The sequence below is a fragment of the Nicotiana tabacum genome, chromosome 3 (genome assembly GCF_000715075.1).
Source record: "Nicotiana tabacum cultivar K326 chromosome 3, ASM71507v2, whole genome shotgun sequence".
NCBI lineage: Eukaryota > Viridiplantae > Streptophyta > Magnoliopsida > Solanales > Solanaceae > Nicotiana > Nicotiana tabacum.
The window spans coordinates 68,234,186-68,254,414 of NC_134082.1; positions in this window are offsets into that span (position 1 = coordinate 68,234,186).

Here is a 20,229-nt window from a genome sequence, read left to right on the forward strand (position 1 = left end):
TGCAATGTCATAAGATCAATATGCCTTTAGATAAACTTTATCAACTTACATATATTTTGAGACTTATGAACAGACGATATAATAATAGGACACATGGAGAATCAAGAACATAGGCACCCCTAGTACTTCTATGAATAGAATCATTTATGAAAGTTGCACGTTTGCTCGTTTCGTGTGTATCATATGGATCATGCCAAATTTAAAAAAGAAATAAACCTAACATACCTGGTCTTAACCCACTGGTTCAAGATCTCAACTTGTATACACTTTATGATATTATGCAATAACAAGAATAATACTAGTGTCAACGATATGAACAATTTTCTTAATCGCATAACATAAGGTAACCAATCTTACAATGAAACGGATAACATTTTCCTGCTATAATCATTCCCTTAAGCCTACAATAGTTAGGGTGACACCACAACACAATCAACAACTCCCACAACTAGTTTTACAACCCAACTATGATACAAGGAGCGACAAGCTCGGCTACGCTTATCAAACACACTACTCAAACATTTTCTTTCCTTCAAAACACATATCAATGACAACTAAAACTATATATCCTGGTTACTCCAATGATTTCAAGCCACAACACAACTTACAAAATTACCGAATAGCCGATATAACAACAACAATATAAAAATGCCATTTTCGCTATTAATATCATAATTCTCATCCCACAATTTAGCCATGACCTAGAGGAATTTAAATGTACAAAGGAGAGGAAAATTCTTAACTTATTTGCCAAGAAATACTCTTATTCCGCCTTACATCACATTGAAGAAAACTTGGCTTAACCAACGCGCCAAAGCGGAACAACGAGATCAAGGTATTGGGTAAAACCTGTATATTGTCTTTGAAAAAGATTACACTCTTCTTCCAACTTACTTCGTTTCAAAGAAAAATTCGATTTGCGACCATTCAGAGGAAACCGACGTGGGCATAATCTCTATGTCGTTCTTCGCATTATGCTTCAATACAAGGACATATCTTTATCTCCACACATTGTAGCTCATATTTCTCAAGGGACCTTTTTCTAATCTATGTTGAGAAGAAGCAAAATATGTATCTCCTCCACACTTGCTAAAACACTACTGATGATAGCTATACATATATTTTCAAGACATAAGTTTATCCACCAAAAAGTAAATGTAATAGTTGTAGTTAGTGGACAATGGGGTCCACCCCATTTGCTACCACTTTGAAATTCATGACTTATCCTATGGATATTACCCTTTAATGCATATTAGTCACATCTTTCTTTAGTTTCTATGGTCCCACGCGGACAACACAATTTGTACAATTATCTACTTATAACTAATTCCATATTCTCCAAGTTTATACCAATGTTTAACCAATTATCCACACAATAATTTATGGGTCTCATTTCACTTAAGTACTAATATACTTCATATACCTTACTATTATGATCATTTGGTATAGCACCAGTCCACAAAATACGGGGTATTATAGCTTGGACCATTTTTTCAACCCAAAATAATAAAGTTCGATGAAACTCAATTTCTCCGATTCGTTTACCCTCTAACCGTCATGAGTTTATTTAGCACTTGTTATAAATAGTATAATACTTATAATCTAAAAATATTATTTTCCTTGAACTTATGTTAATTATCTAATGACAAATCCAACTTATAAAAGTACGGGATGTAACAATAACTCTTTGCAGCATGAGATTATCAACAAGAATCACAATGAGGTACCACCTTGTGTACAATAAGAATCAGAACCGAGGTACCTCCTCATGTATATATATAGAATCACAACCGAGGTACCGCCTCATATTCACAATTCACAATCTCAATCACAATCTTTCCTTATACTGCAGCATGAGCCTTACATTGAAATAGTTTTGAAAATATTTTTGACTTAAATAGCTACACGCACTTTAACCCACCTTATGACGCTGCGTGGCTTCAAGTAATTGCCCTACAAGTAACACGTACATAAGTCCCACCTTATCCTTCTGCATGCACATTAACTCCTAGCCTTATACCGTGCATGTGTGTCAATATTACATCACAATAACAACTCGCACCACAGGTGCCTATATATCACAACTTTCTAACAATTGACAATATCAATATTTCCACAACAGTAGGACATGGCTCCACCACAATGTGTACAGGAATATTAACAATCATAATGAATGTAAAATTCTCAACAAGAAAGATATCTCGTCAATTATAAACTTCGCCTCAACGTGAAGCGGCTTTCACAACTTCAATACAAATAATTTAACAATGAGAAAGATAATGTGTAACCGTGAACTAAATACAAATAACTTGCAACGGAAGAGATAACATGACTTCAAATAAGAATATTAGCAACGGAAGAGTTAACTTGTAACAATGACTTCAAATAATGATAGTCAACATTGAAAGAGATAAAATGTATCAATAAAATGGGCAACAAGTTCAACTAAAGCATGAGAGCAATTTATCAAGTGAGGCGTAGAACAAGTGTTAAATGAGTCATTTAAGGCATGTAAGCTTAGACTAACACAAGAATAGATTGACTATGCGAATTTGGAGCATGATATGACATTTCAATTAAAGCATGGAAAAAGTCTAAGTAGCCTAAACTGGTCAAATACCACTTACAACCAGTATACGCACTTGTCACCTTTCATACACGGCTTTCACATAGCACAAATGAATCAATCAATACCAATCCTAAGAGGGTAGTTCCCCCACACAAAGTTAGGTAATATACTCACGTCAACTAGGCCAACTGAACCCTAGGGAATAGCTTTTCCCATAAAATTTTCCTCCACACGGCTCAAATCTAACCAAAATCGACTTAATATCATCAAACAATGCAAGTGAAATAAATTACAATAAATAAAGCTATGATCTTTATACTTTTCCCAAGAGTCAACCCAAGGCTCGCCCTGTCAAAAGTTGGGTCCAATGGTAGATTCTGAATACTCATGACCCTATGATTTTATATATGTGATTAGTTTCAAAATTCGAGTTCAATCGACTCTCAAAACCCAAATCCAATGTACACAAGTACGAGATGTAACAAAAATTGTTTGCAACATGAGATTAACACAAAGAATCACAACGAGATACTTCCTCGTGTACAATAAGAATCACAACTGAGGTTCCGCCTCGTGTATACATCATGAATCACAACCGACGTACCGCCTCGTATTCATAATTCACAATCCTAATCACAATCTTTTCTTATACCGCCGCATGAGCCTTACATTTAAATAGTTTTGAAAATATTTTTGCCCGAAATAGGTACACTCACTTTAGCCCACCTTTTGATGCTACATGGCTTCACGTAATTACCTTACAAGTAACACGCACATAGGTATCACCTTATACTTCTGTATGCACATTAACCCCTAGCCTTATATCGTACATGCGTGTCAATATCACATCACAATAATAACACGCACCACAAGTGCCTGTATATCACAACTTGGCAACAATCGACAATATCAATATTTCTACAACAATAGCACATGGCTCATCCACAATGTGTACAATAATATCAACAATCAAAATGAATGTAAAATTCTCAACAAGAAAGATATCTCAACAATTATCAACTTCACCTCAAAGTGATACGACTTTCATAACTTCAACACAAATAACTCAACAATGACAAAGATAATTGGTAACTACGAACCAAATTCAAATAACTCACAGTGAAAGAGATAACATGACATCAAATAAGAATAATAGCAACGACATAGCTAGCTTGTAACAATGACTTCAAATAATGATAATCAACAATGAAAGAGATAACATGTAACAATAAAAGTGGAAACAAAATCAACTAAAGCATGAGAGCAATTTATCAAGTAGGGTGTAGAACAAGTGTTAAATGAATCATTTAAGGCATGGAATGATAGACTAACACAAGTAAGAATAGATTGACTAAGAGAATTTGGAACATTATATGACATTTCAATTAAAGCATAGAAAGAATCTACGTATCCTAAACCGGTCAAATATCACGTACAACCCGTGTAACCACTTATCACATTGCGTACACGGCTTTCACATACCACAAATGAATCAATCAATACCAATCCTAAGGGGTTAGTTCCCCCCACACATAGTTAGGCATGATACTTACCTCAAATAGGCCAATTAAACCCTCGAGAATAGAGATTCCCCTAAAATTCGCCTCCATACGGCTCAGATCCAACCAAAATCGATTTAATATCATAAAACAAAGTAAGGGAAATAAGTTACAATAGATAAAGTTATGATCTTTACACTTTTTCCAATAAGTCAATAAAAGTCTACATGGGGCTTGTTCGGTCAAAACCCAGGTCCAATGGCAGATTCTGACTACCGATGACCCCACGAGTTCATATATATGATGAGTTTCAAAATCAGAGTCCAAATCGATCCTCAAAACTCAAATTCTTATTTTCCAAGAACTTGACAAAGTTTCACAAATTTTTACTTTGACTCACATGATTTTGATGTTAAAAGGTAAGATATATTGATGGAATATGATTGGAAATAGATTAGAATCACTTACCCAAAGTTTGTAGATGAAAATCCCCTCTCCAAATCGCGTCCTACCGAGTCTAGGGTTCTAAAATGACAGGATGTGAGATGAAATCCTAACTTCCATCCCTTTTGATCAGTTGTTGATGTCGCAATTGCGACATGGGTTCACAATTGTGACCCCTCTCAATTGCGAAGTATTACTCGCAAATTCATCTACGGTCAGTCCTATGTTGAGATCACAATTATGACTCTAGCTTTGCATTTGTGAAGCTTGTCTCCTTCGCAAATGTGACTGTTTTGTCGCAAATGCAAACTAGTCCTCTACTTGAACATCTTCGCAATTGCGAGATAGGTATCTTAATTACAAACATGGTGTTCGCAAATGCGATACCTGAAGCATCAGCACACCAGATTCTTCAATTTCAATCCAAAACATCCCGGAACATGTCCGGAACTCATCCGAGCCCTTGGGATCCAAATCGAACATCCACACAAATCTAAAAACAAAATACAGACTTGCTCACGCGATCAAAATACAAAAATAACACCCAAAACTACAAATCAAACACTCAAACGCATAAGTATAAAAGTATTTCTAAATAGCATAACGGACCTATTCCAAGTCCCAAAATGAAATTCTGAACTCGATATCTAAAAGCCAACCTATGGTAAAACTTTTCAACTTTAAATTGCCAAATATTGGCAAAACAACACAAATCAACCTACAGACTACCGAAATAAATTCCGGGCATACGTCCATGTCCAAAATTACAATATGAAGTTATGAGAGCCATAAAAACTTCGTTCTGAGGTCATTTTCACATAAGTCAATGTTTGGTCAATATTTCTAATTTGAGCTTCTAAGTCAAGAATCAAAGTGTCCAAATCAACCCGAAAGCTTCCTCGAATGAAATTGACCAACCCCCAAGTCATAAAACCATAAACAAATATGTGAGAAGAACAAAGGAGGAAACGAGGCACAATTGCACAAAACAATCGGTCGGGTCGTTACATTCTCCCCATCTTCAAACAAACATTCGTCCTGGAATGTGCCTAAGGACATACCTGAAGTGGTGAATAGATGAGAATAACGACTCTGCATGTCATTCTCGGTCTCCTAGGTTTCCTCCTCGACCAGATGACCCCTCCATTGAACCTTCAGTGAAGCAATGTTCTTGATCTAAACTTGTGGACCTCTCTGTCCTAGATAGATACCGTCTCTAAATATAAGTCAAATCCCCATCCAATTGGACTGTGTTGAAGTCTAAACGTGAGACAAATCACCATAATACTTCCGGAGCATAGAAACATGGAATATCGAATGAACCACAGATAAAGTAGGCGGTAATTCGAGCTTGTAGGACACCTCACAAATCCTCTCAAGGATCTCAAAAAGGTCTGATATACGTAAGGCTCCGCTTGCCCTTCTTACCAAACCTCATCACACCATTCATGAGTGAAACTCGGAGAGAGACCGGATTTCCAACTATGAATGCAACATCATGAACCTTCCAATCTGCCTAACTCTTATGTCTAGATTAGGTTGTATGAAGACGATCCTGGATCAACTTGACCTTTTCCAAGGCATCTCGAACCAAATATGTTCCTAAAAACTTAGCCTCTCCTGACTCAAACCAGCCAACTGGAGAACGATATCATCTCCCATATAAAGCCTCATAAAGATCATCTAAATACTAGATTGGTAGCCCCTCCGGGCAAACTCTGCAAGCAGCAAGAACTGATCCCAAGAACCCCCAAAATCCATAACGCAAGCGCGAAGCATATCCTCCAATATCTGAATAGCTCATATTATACAGCTCTAAAGAAACACGATGTAAACTACGTATCCCGGTCAGAGATGATGGATATAGGCATGCCATGAAATCGGACAATCTCGTAGATATAGATCTGAGCCAGTTACTCTGAAGAATGGTGTTTACTGTGAAAATGGTATTAACAATTAAATTTGTTAATGGGACTCTAAAAATACGTAATCTATTTTTATGCTAGTTGTTAGAGAAGTTGATGCTAGGCGTATGAAGATAAGAGATGAAACGCAAGCTAAAATTTAACTATGATCGAACCGAGAGATTAGTTACCTTGGTCGCGAACTGGCCGATGGGGGGCCTCGAGATCAATGCTTGGGTTCGAGGTCAATGCCGGGGCTCGGGATCGAGCTATCGGGGGTAGTTGGGAAGGGACTAACAGTTAGGATATAATTAAAACAAGTCTCTTTATGGCCAATATCAAGCAATAAATGAAGAACAAGTATGAAAGCAATAAATGAGAGAGTTAGTCTCAAGCGTGTAAGTTAGAGAGAAGAGAGAGAGAGAGAGTTGTTATTAATCTTATGTAGAATGGTTGGATCCACAGTAGCCCCTTACAATGTAGTGAGGATCCCCTTTATATAGGAGGGGAAATACAACATTGTACAGAATGCATTAATTGTAAAGATACGGAGATGGGACGGTTAGACAAGATATTAGACTCCACTGGGGCTATCTGTTCACCTCAGGAATTTCCTACCCTTGGGATCATCGTTGGATCTAGGTAAATGAACCTCGAGGGAGATAACTCAACTGCAACCCCATAGCCTCGAGACATTGATATGACTTCCCAAAAACACCATAATGGTGAGAAATAGGACCCTTCGATTTCACCATATACAAGTCACCACGTTTCCTGGAATGAAGTAATAGGAAACGATTTTGAGTCGTCATTTCAAGGACATCATTGCCGTAACGTTATTCGATAAGGGCATTAAATGCCATGTTCTAGAAAACTGTGCAAAGGTCGCCGTCAAATACGATAATCGAGGTTTGATCAGGCTCCATCACCGGTCCAAGAAATCATTTTTCTCAAGCATCAACGACGGAAAGAGTCGAGGGTGGATGAGCAGATTTGTCTGGGTAAAGACCTCGGATATTATCCCGGCTCGGAAGATGCCCTTTTTGGAGAGATGGAACACGCAACGTAAATGATTTTCCCTTAACCACTTTCTATAACTTTTCTTTTGTAATGACGATCTCTTTGCGCTTCCTGTAGCCACTTATTGGTACCCCAAGGTAGTTCCGGATTTGTCGGGGTAGATCAAGCGGTTGTACAAGGCATTCCTACATCTTATTCGGTCTTGGACCAACCTGGCCAAGGGGCGATGGGTGGCCAAGAACCATGGTAGAGTTTATTTACCGCCTATGCCTTGTATTTGTGTTTCTACCTGCGCCCTTAGTGATGATATCTTGCGGTTACTATGCTTGTGCAGGCCTTGGCGAGAACATGCAGATGCGGTCGCCCCTTAGCAGCAAAGTGGAGGCTTTGGAGCCCGACAAGGGCAAAAAGAGAAAAATCAAAGCACCTGTCTCCCTTCCTACGACAAAGAAATCTAGGTCACTCAATCATCAAGCCACTGCTGGGACTTCTGCTTCAACTTCTGGGACAAATCCTGACATCGAGGAAGAGGATGAATACCAACTTGCACGGGGGACGAGATCGAATGCAAGAGCCTCGCAGGTGCCTTAATCAGAGGCTGCTGAATCCTGAACGGCTGACTCTAGTCGGTCTCGTAAACTGGAGACCCTTGAAGAGGGTGTTAATGCGGATTCAAATAGCATAAAAAACTTCATGTCATGTTTCCAAGTCTCGTTAAGGGAGCTGAGGGATGCTCAAAAAGCGGCTGGCATTAAAGCAGGGATTCCTCTCCAAGGGGGAGGTTCTATTGCCAACATAATTGATGGTGTTAGCGATAGTGCCTATCTTAATATTCCCGGCGCCGTCAAAGCGGCAGAGTAATTCATGCTGCAGGTGATAGTCATATCTCGTGCATTTCTTTTATCATTCGGGCGTCATTCTCTGTCTTTCTAACTTTTGTGCTATGCCGCAGTGCAAGGATATGTACGACCATGCCTTCCTTCGGCTCCACAAGGAGCTTTCTTACCATGAAAGGGAGTGTAAGAAACTTACCTCGATGTTGTGGGACTCGCTCTGCCTGGGGAGGGAAAAAACTGGGAGAGCTCCGAGCTGCTTTGGAGACGGCACTCTAGGAAAAGGTTGACCTTGCTGCGTAGGTATTTTTCCTTTCTTGTACCTGACTTATGCTCCCGTATTCTGACATAAATTGTCTTACCTTTCTTTTGTAGGTCAAGCATAATGGTTCACAGATTAGCCAATTGAACACGGAGGTCTATAGGCTGAGGAAGAAGAATGAAGTAGCGAGGGGGAGTTGGCGACATCCCAGGATCTTCTCAAGGATGCTCGCAAGGAGGTTGCTGCTTTGGTTGTGGCTAAGTCCGAGGTTGAACAAAATGCTACCACTTATCTGGAAGATGCAGCCATGGCACATAAAATAGCTCGTGACATATCGATAGTAGCTGAGCAGAAGTTAACATGAGCTATTAATAACGCTAAGGTGGAGGCGAGGAGAGAGACCTTGGAGGAAATCAGAGCCAGAGGTATCAACCGGTCAGCTGATCTCGAGGAAGCCCGCATATTGGAGAGAGAACTGGCGCTTTTAATTTCCCCCGATATGGGCGAAGATAGTAGTGGTGAGGAGTAGCCCTCATGTTGTTTTGTATCCCTTTATTTTTTCCCCTTTGTATGCAGCCTTCGGGGGATGGATTTTGTAAAGATGTCTTTTGTGGATACAATTTTAGCAATGTAAAAAAGAGGGATTTTCCTCCTGTCAGCTTTTCCAGTCTCTTTTTTCTTTGTTCCTTTGCTTTTGCGAATTAGCTTTTGACTTTCAACGTTGGTCTTTCGGAATCTGTTCTCGGAGAAACCGGGACCCTCAAACTGGCCATGCCCCGGGGTTAAATCAAAAGCTTCTATCGGACCGGTGCTGGTGACACCTGGGAGCCCCCGAGGCCTCGCAATTTTTTGAGTTCTACGAGATAACAACGTTTGTTTGATTCGATAAATGGGGTCCCGGCGTGATTATGCCGGTACATTTCCCTAGGAAAGGGTGACGAGCACACTACCAAAATTAATTGGGCCTTTTAAGTGGACGGGCAGTTGCTGCTTTGCCCTTATATATTCATTCATCTGTTTTCTAATGGTGATTTTGTTGTTTTGATAGACTATCTCTTTTGTAGAACCTGGTGCTTTGTGCTAGTCCTTCCGCTCCCCTAATTAAAATTTTTTACTCGACCCACATCTTTCCCCTCCTATTCTAGCATAGCCATGACTGCTATGTCGACGTACGATCGTCCGATGGTGGGGAGTTCTTCCTGTGTTCTGCATTCGGTTGGCACCGCCGGCTCACCTCCGATGTCAGGTGAGCGAGGAGAGTTGTCATGCCGGGGTGACCTCCCAATATTTTGGGTCACCAGGAGCATGTGTCGAGGATAATCTCCTTAGTGGGAGAGGAAAACCTTGAAACGATAAGAAATATTGCGTATGGGGAGAAGGCGTGGTATTACAAGTAACTTCTCCCGAGGAGAGCGTCATGACATATATTGAAGGGTTTTTGAGCATATACACGCATGTTCTTGCACCAGGTTCCTCCGACCGGGTTATGCTTGATTTTTGTCGGAGATATCAGGTTACACTCGCACAGGCTCATCCCTTCCTTTGGAGAATAGTACAGGCGATGAGATATTTTGCAAATAATGTCGGGATAGAGTTTACCCTTAGCCATCTCGTGAAGTTATATTGGCCACTACATTACCGGGGTTTGATTGCTCTTCAGTATCGATCCACTCGAGCTCCTGTCGTCGGTAGCAAAGAGGATGAGGACCGTGGATGGATAAACCAGTTTGTTTGGATCCAAATGATCGACATCATTCCTAGAAAATTTTTGCCATTTTCTGAGAAATGGAACTCCACACAAAAGTGTCTCATTTGAACTATCGTCGTTTTGACCAGAGGCAGGCTCCATAATGATATCTTTTCATTCCATATTTGTAGCAACCCATTGGTCGCCGAATGAGGTCCCCGATTTAGCTGAGTGGTCTCGGAAGCTAGCACCTTGCTCGATTTATGATAGGCATCGGTGGCGAGATCTGTCCAAATGGAGATGGGAGGCGAAGCATCGTTGTAGGTGTCCAGAGCTTTGCTTCCTAGAAAATGGCACTTTTCTTGCCGACTTATTTAATTCAACTGTTGCAGGTGCCGGGGGTTCTTTTGAAATGAGGTTGTGTCCTCCGAGTATGAGGAGAGATTGATGGCCTCGAGATCAAGGAGTGATGACAAATGAAAAGATGCTCCGGGTGCAAAAAGGCTTGCAGTGAGGCGACTCCTTCTAAACGGTTAAGGAGAAGCGATTCGGTCGATCGGCCACCTTCTGAAAAGGTTAGGCCATCGTATGTTGCTTCGGCCTTCGGCGAGGCTCAGCGGCTTGTCCTCACGGTGAGTTTTAACTGCCGTAAGATTACTTCGGCCCCGCGCTTTTCTTTCCCCCCCCCCCCCCATATTTTTTTATTTAGCTTTCTTTCATAGGACTTTCACAGGCTTAAATCCGAGTTACTTCATAGTGAGGCCCCCTTGAGGGAAGCTTTGGATAGGGAGAAATCCTTTAAGATTCTTTGCGCGGAAAAGGAAAGAGAGCTGGTTTCCCTGCGGCGCGAGGTAGACCGGAGCTGGAGCCGTGAGATCTGCCTGGAAAAATAGGTACCCTGTATTTCACACTGCTTGCTCCCCCTTTTTACCTCGACATCTTGATGTTTTGATATTTCAGTTGGAGGCCAAGGAGAAGGAGCTAGGACAGCTCTAAGGAGAGGTTGGTCGAGCCAAACACTAATTCAACAAGCTGCAAGCGCATGTAAGTGCCCATTCTGCGGCTAAAGAGAGGGCTCTAGCCATGATTTCTGCTCTTAAGGCACAAATCCAGACCGTTCGCGCGAATGATTCTGCTCGGGCAAATATTATCGCAATGCTCTCGTCCAAGCTTTTGAAGGTGAGGACCGAGGTGGCGAATGTCCAGGCCGAGGTTGTGATCAACAATACCAGGGCGAGACAGAAAGTGGCAGCCTATTCGAAGAGTGCGACTGTTGCTAAAGCTGAACTGAAGGGAACCCTTGATCGTGCAAGCAGTAGCAAGGAGTATGTGAGGTATATATCCCGGAGGGAAGTTCTCGAGAAGATTCATGCCAGGGGCTTTGATATTTCAGGGGAGATCGAGAAAGCCAAAAGTGGAGGAGTATGATGCCAAGTTCCTTCTGTCCGATGTTGAGGACAGCGAGGACGGGGCCGTCGGGCGGTAGTCACCGAGGGGGAACGTTTATTTCCTGCCTCGCTCTTGTGTATATAGCTTTCATAATATGCTGTAAAAGGAACTTGTTTTTCACTGCATGTATGTAAATAAGGGGGAACCCCGCAATGTGCGTCTTCTGTATTTCAGTTTGCCGAGATTTCAATCGGGTCGATTCGACCTTTGAATTAGTAGGAATCCTTGAACCCATGATCCGACCTTGAGGTTCGTTAGGCTGGCGACATAGGCTTTTACCTTTTGCCCCTGGGCATACACATTTTAATTGTTTGGGGTTCAGTCTTCGATTCGAGCTTCGACTCGACTTAATCGACCCTCAAGTTTTATATCTGCATGGGCTAGCGACAGTGGCTCTTATTCCTTGGGTCGAAGCGACCTTTTGTGTATGTGGCCCTGAGGCCCATGAAGCTGGCGGTGATGGCTCTTACGCTTTTGCCCTTAGGTATGTATAGTTAGCTATTATGGATCCGGTCTCCGAATCGGGTTACGACTCGAGCTCACTTTGACCATCAAGATTTCAAATTTTTAAGCTGGCTATATTGGCTCTTACGCTTTTGGTCGTTGCGACTATTTAGTGTGTGGCCCTAAAGCTCATTTGGATGGCGATAATGGCTCTTATGCTTTTTCCCTTGGGAATATGTAGGCTTCGTTTTCCTCTCGTTAAGGACTTTTTGAAATGATTTTTCTTGACCCGTCGTCAGTTCGGGAAGAACCTCAATTTCAAGTCACTTGCGGCGATGTTCGAGCACCTCAGAAGGTTTAGCTCGTAGGCTGAGTAACTCAAAGCCTTATGATTTGGAGTTGATATGGTCAAAGCTCGTTTTCCTGTCGAGGGTAGCCTGTTACATCCAGTTATTTTCGAAGTAGATTCGAAGTAATGGCCTGTGATTTTGCAGCAACGGTCAGGCATCCCTGAGTCACGTTAATTTGGCTGGTGCAACCGTATTGACAGTAGTCACTTGTGTTTGGCTGGAGCCATTTGTAATCCCGAGTGTGATAGTTTAGGCGTCTACATCAAGGGTATGCCCTTTCGGGAGTCTTATAAATGCGACATATAGCCTAAACTTTGGGATCAAGTTTTATGCCTGTAGTAAGGTCTTACGAACATTTTTCATGCTTGTTGAGGTCTTACAGATTTTTCATACCTGTTAAGGTCTTATTGTTTTTTCATGTCGTTGAGGTCTTAAATATTTTTTTGCTATGTTAAATAGATCTTACTAGACAGAGTTACCCGCTCGCGGTCTTGCGGCATTGGGTTTTTAAGTGAGTGGCAATTGGCGACAGTCTCCGAGTCATCGAGTTTGCTTAGGCTCGGAGGTCATTACTTGTGAGCTCGGAATTGCCTCATTGAGGATTTATGAGCATGGAGTTCCAACCCTGAGGCCATGCAGGTATCAAATTGTTGATGCTAGTCTCCGAGTATTTTGGGACATACTCGATGGAGGGATCCTTGCTGTGAACATGATGAATTTTCTTTGGAGTACGAGATGCTTTTGGCATAAGATATTCTTTGATTGCTTGGCGTAAATACATGTCGTTGTGTTGTCATAATCCCAGCTTATGCGGACACGATTCGTTCGATCATTTGGCTCGGTACAACATTTCCTACTAGAACCTCGTTTGTCATTTCCTGGTACAGGGTTGATTGTGAAGGAAACCCTATAAGCTTGTTGAGTCCTTCTTAGGTAGCGTGTGGATGTTGCCTCGTTAAAAATCTTGCCGGCAAAAACCCATTTCGGGATAAAAACTCGATCGAAGGAAAAGAGTGCAATGGATGCTTTGAAACCTTAAGGCCCTCGAGCCGGAGCGGTGCCCCGACTGCCTCAGTCACTGGCCTGCGCAAAAGTTTCTGTGAGGTAAAAGATATAAAAAGAGAGAGATGATTATACCTTAGTGGTGATAGCGCTCTTGGGTTCTGGCGTTCGTTTGGTGGATGTGATGTGGTCCTTTATTTGAATACGACCAAGGGCGTGCATGAAAAAATCATGTGGATGACGTGTTGGGGCTCGTCTGCTTTGTTCTTTTTGGTTGTTTCTCTTTCTCGGGATTGGGTTTTAGCTCGGTTGCTGACTAATTCCTGAAAGTGACAGTTATCAAGTAGCCGGGCCACTTCCTCTCGGAGTTGCCTGCAATCCTCGGTTTTATGCCTGTGCGAGTTGTGAAACTCACATTTCAAGTAGTAGTTCCTTTATGAAGGATCAGAGTGTATAAGCCTGGTCCATCTGGCATCCCTGATTTTGCTGATGGGGAGCACGATGTCCGATACATCGATGTTGAAGTTGTATTCTGATAGGCGAGGTGCCCCCGTTGGCCCCGTGTCCCCGTCAAAGCCACCTCCTTTGATGGGTCCTTGAGGGTTCTATCCTCTATTCACCAATCGATCATTGCGAAGTGGATTGCGTCTCGGAGCATTCCTCCTATCATCGGGATACGGCTGGTACCTCTCTTTTTTCGATTTTGACTCCTTCGCTAGAAGTCTGCTCGGATATACTGATCCCGAGGGGGCTCCCAATTGGTCATCCTCGACCTTGATCTTTGACTGGTATCGATTATGGACGTCCAACCAGGTTACGGCGGGATACTCAATCAGATTCTCGTTCAGCTTCCTTGACACCACCGAGATTCATACATTCAGGCCTTGAGTGAAGGACTGTACTGCCCAACCATCCGAGACTGAGGCTAGTTCCATTCGTTCCGTTTGGAAACGAGACACGAATTCCTGCAGTATTTCGTCCCCCTCTGCTTAATCTTTACTATGTCGGACTTTCTTGTTGCTACCTTCATGGCACCGGCATGCGCCTTTATGAAGAAATCTGCTAGCATGGCAAATGAATCTATGGAGTTGGGATCTAGGTTGTGATACCACATCATGGCCCCCTTCGAGAGAGTTTCTCCGAACTTCTTCAGTAAGACGGACTCGATCTTGTCGTCCTTTATGTTATTGCCTTTCACCGCGCACGTATAGGCTGTGACGTGTTTGTTGGGATCTGAGGTTCCATTGTATTTTGGGAGTTCTGGCATTCTGAACTTCTTCAGAATAGGTTTCGGATCCGCTTCTTCTGGGAACGGTCGTTGTACGAACTTCTTCGAGTCTACACCTTTCAGGACCGGGGGCGCGCCCAGGATTTGGTTGACTCTGAAGTTATAGGTATCAACCTTCTTATCATTGGCTGTTATCATTTTCTCGCCTGACTCGATCCTTTTGGTGAGGTCCTCCAGCATTTTCATGATGGCAGGATCAGCTACTGATCCGTTGTTGCTCGATATCTCCGGTACCTGTTCGGCTGGGGGAATCATTTCCGGTGCTACTGTGCTGGGAGTCTTCGGGTGGCTTTGCAACTGAGCGATAGCCAACTGTTGTGCCTGCAACATTTCATAAATAACATGAAGGCTAACTTCTTGTTCTTCCTGGGCTGGGGTTTTTTGGGCTTCCTATTGGTCGTCATGCCGTATGCTCCTGTCGGGGTGTGATGTTTCGCCGACCAGCTGCGCATCCTGTGAATCTGCGTCCGCTGGTATCGGTTCGGGCACATTATCGGGGTTCTGCGGTGGCGCGCCAATAACTGGAATAGCCACACCATTTTCCCTGTGGTTTTCGAGGTTGTCTTTCTCGACTCTGTTTACTGAGCCAGGCATTTTGACCTGAAATCAAAAGATCTTGGACAAGAAAAAGCGTGAAAGATAACCTGCGTTGTGTAACAAACCAGCAAGAAAATAATCACTATTATTTTTAGCCCCACGGTGGGCGCCAAACTATTTACCGTAAAAATGGAAATAACAATTAAATTTTTTAATGGGACTCTAAAAATACGTGATCTATTTTTATGCTAGTTGTTAGAGCAGTTGATGCTAGGCGTATGAAGATAAGAGATGAAATGCGAGCTAAAACAGAGTTGTGATCGAATCGAGAAATTAGTTACTCTGGCCTCGAACTGGCCAATGGGGGGCCTTGGGATCAATGCCTGGGTTCGAGGTCGATGCTGGGGATCGGGCTCGAGCTATCGGAGGTAACCGGGAAGGGACTAACAGTGAGGAAATAATTAAAAGGAGGCTCTTTATGGCAAATATCAAACAATAAATGAAGAACAAGTATGAAAGCAATAAATGAGAGAGGTAGTCTCGAGCGTGTAACTTAGAGAGAAAAGAGAGAGAGAGAGAGAGAGAGAGAGAGAGAGTTGTTATTGATCTTATGTAGAATGGTTAGAGCCACAACAGCCCCATAAAAAGTGCTGAGGATCCCCTTTATATAGGAGGGGAAATACAATATAGTACAGAATGCATTAATTGTAATGATATGGAGATGGGACGGCTAGATATGATATTAGACTCCACTGGTGCTATCTACTTGCCTCGGGAATTTCCCACTTTCGGGATCATTGTTGGGTAGAGCGTAAATGAACCTTGAGGGAGAGAACTCGACTGCAACCCCACAGCCTCGAGACATCGATATGACTCCCCGAAAACACCTTAATGGCGAGAAATCGGACCCTCCGATTTCACCTTATACAAAATGGGTAGTCACTACTAGAATGAAATGAGTCAACTTGGTCAACTTGTCCACAATCACTCATGTGCCGGAGAATTTTGGCACATTTGATACTAATTGCTTAGATTTTAGCTTGTTTTAGATGCAATTTCCTTTTATACTTATGTAATTTTAGTGTTTTTGCAGTGTATGAGGTTTAAGGACTTAAGAGCATGGAAAGGAATTCAAAAAGCCACAAAATGACAAGAAAAGAAATAAGAAAGCATCGCAAATGTGGAAATGCTATCGCAAAGCAAACATGCGAGCCACAGATTGCTCAATGAAATCGCAAACCACAACAGTTTTCTGGGCAAAGTTCAACGTCAGAAATGTGGTCCAGTCTACGATCGCATAACCTGTTTGCGAGCGGCAGAATGGACCGCAAACTAAACATGAAGGTTGCTAAAGTAAGAAAATGCGACGCAAACTGTGATCACATTTCTACAATGCGGACCGCAAACCATGAATGTGGTGAAGGCCTGGAAACTAGGGTTGAAATATGTGATGGCCATGTCAAGAATGCAGACCACATGTTTGTTATGTGACAGATATGCGGTCGCATATTTAACTGAAAAGGGTATTTTTGTCCAATTTCTGTTCCGAATTTTGACCCACTATAAATAGATTTATTGGAGTTTTGTGGGGGGATCTTATCTGATTTTGGGAGCTACAATACAAGGCTTGAATATTCTTCTCTTTTGGAAGCTTTTGGGTCAAGAATCTTTCACTTTGTAAGCTTTATGGCATTAAATATTCTCTTCATTTTGTATTTTAGTATGTGTAGCTAACTTTAAATACTAAGGTTGTGGACCCTAAATGGGTGTTATGTTAATGGGTATTTAACATTGAATATATATATAATGGTTGGTTGATATTTATTTAATTCTCATTCTTCATTAATTGTTGGTGGTTGCAAACATTAACAAGTACCATTAAATTCGTACTTTGCTTGGGAAAGTGGGTTGGAATTTGGTATAAGTAAATATCAAAGACTCAAGGCTTTAAACCTTGTTTAATAGAATTGTTTAGGAAGAAGTGTGTTTTATTTGGCATATATTGATTCCTCTTAATTGCAACTCTTTTATATTTTGAAAAATAGTAAAGTGGAAATACTACCTAACTATTGGAAAATATTGGGTAGTCATTTAGAAATCATTTGCATATCCAAAGAACCTTCCATTAGAAATATATCATATTAACACCGATAGTATTACACTTCATTAAAGGGTATACAACCTTGGTTTCCTTAATCGAACTATTTAAATTATAAATATCACAATTAGTTATTTCTTCAAATCAAACTCAACTCATACTCTTGTTACCATTAACTGGATAGAATTACGACTTTAGTCGAGTAACACACTATTTGAGTAACCTTTTCACACCTATTCCCTGTGGGATTCGACCCCAACCTTGTTGGGTTATTATATTTGACACCGACCTCCTTACACTATTTATTAAAGTGTAATTTCAGCATATAAATCACCCATAGCGCGTCAAATTTCTTCTCTGTCTGTTGGAGCCCGACAACAAAGTCCATGGTAACACGCTCCCATTTCCACTCGGGAATCTCAAGTCGCAAAAACAAACCGCCCGACCTCTGATACTCATACTTCACCTACTAACAATTTAGGCATCGAGCTACATACTCCACTATGTCTTTCTTCATTCTCCTCTACCAATAGTGTTGCTCAAATCTTGATACATCTTAGCGGCACCCGGATGAATGGAGGACCACGAATGTGGGATTCTTGAAGAACCAACTCATGAAACCCATCTACATTGGGCACACATAACTATCCTTGCATTCACAACACACTATCATCTCTAATAGAAACCTTCTTTGCATTGTCGTGTTGTATTGTGTCGTTAAGCACAAGCAAATGAGGATTTTCATATTGATGCTCTCCGATATGATCATATAGAGAAGACCGAGAAACCATGCAAGCAAGGACTCGACTGGGCTTGAAACATCCAATCTAACAGACTGGTTGGTCAAGGCCTGAACATCCATGGCTAGTGGTCTTTATGCTACCGGTAGATAAGCTATTGTCTAAGCTCTCTGCCTTTCGACTTAAGGCATCGGCTACTATAATGGCCTTCTCGGGATGATATAGAATGGTGATATGATAGTCTTTAAGCAACTCTAACCACCTCCGCTGCCGCAAGTTGAGATCTTTTTATTTGAACAGATGTTGTAGACTCTGGTGGTTGGTAAAGATATCATAAGGGACAATGTACAAATAGTGTCCCAGATCAAATAAGACTGATGCATCTCTATAGTAAACTAGAACCATACCTGTAATGACTGAATCTAAAGCAACTACCTCTGTACTACCTAGAAAAGTATAGAATCTGGCCTGATATCCCCCTCTAGGGATGCCTTTACCGGCCCATCCCCCTCCCTTAATTGGTTGTGTGGGTAGAGCAGCAACTGGGCAACAACCATGGCTTATGACGTCTGTGGACCTAACTGAATCCATAGAGCCTGAGTAGTCTGTGGAGGTGCTCCCCTCCTGAGTCTAGGGTATTCTCTAACCATGTGATGGGTATCACCACACTCAAAGCAATATCTCAGTGGGCGTGGCTGTTGGGATTGGCTTGGGCCTAGTTGGCTAGACTGACCACTGATGGCACCCCATGTAGAGGGTGCACTAGAAAGTGGTTGAGCAAGTGTGCAACCTAAGATCTTGGAATAACCGGAGCACTACTAGAAGCTGGAAGTGTTTAGTGAACTTGACAGCTCATGTAGCATTTACCATGACGGGTTGTAGCTATAGCGTGACCAGCACTAAATTATCTAGTACCTTGAGGCCTTTTAGCCTCCTTGACCTCTCTCTCACGGCCCTGCATACCCTCCAACCTCCATTTAATCTCTACTACCTGATGATATAGGGTATCTATCTCCAACTCTCGAGCCATGCTGAATCTAATACCATAGTTGAGCCATTCTATAAATCAACTGACTCGCTCTCTGACATAGAAATCAAGGCAGGTGCATGTATGGACAAATCACTGAATCTGACTGCATACTCTGACACTGTCATATTACCCTAGCACATGTGCTCAAACTATGCGCGCCATGTATCCTAAGGGTATGAGAAACAAACCCTCTCAAGCACAACTCTGAAAATCAAGTCCATGTAAGTGAAGCCGCATCGGCTGGGCTACCCTCCTCGTAAACTCGCCACCACTGATACGCTGCTCCTGACAGCTAGAAAGTAGTGAACTCAACCCCACTCATCTCTACAATACCCATGGAGAAGGTAATATGGTGGCACTCCTCTAGAGAACCATTGCATCCTCTGAATCCAAACCACTTAAAGTAGGAGGAGGATACTTCTTAAACCTCTCAAGTCTACGTTGCTCCTCCTATATGTTGTTGCCCTAGTTGTAGACTGAACTAGAACAACAGGTTGTACTGGTATAACCTCAAGGAATTGATCCACGTGGACCCGCTGCTCTGGGTTAGGTCCATGGGAGCCTAAGCTCCTCCCCTAGCCTTAGATGTGGCTGGAGAAAGTTTAATTAACCCTCCCTGAGATAAGGTACTGAACATGCTCAATAATTATGAGAGGGTCTCCTGAAGTGCAAGGGTTGCAACAGGCACCTCAGATGCCTACTCCCGAACTAGAGCTACTGGCGGCTCCTCTGTAGTAGCTCGAGCAAGTGCTCTGGCTACACCATGTGCCCCTCCTCTACCTTTGGCCCAGCACTAGCCTCTCGCGCCTCTAGCAGGGGGCATGGGTGTCTGGTCGTCGGATTCAGCAGTGTGTGTCCTCATCATCTATGAGAGAATAGAAAGTGAAAGATTCAGTTTTTCAAAGTCAATCAGTTTGCACGATAAAGAATCAAAGAAGTGAAGTTTTCCTAACAGTTTTGTAGCCTCTCTAAGATAAGTATAGACGTCTCCGTACCGATCTGCAAGACACTTCTAAACCTTCTTATGACTCGTAACACCGACGAACCTAGAGCTCTGATACTAACTTGTCGGA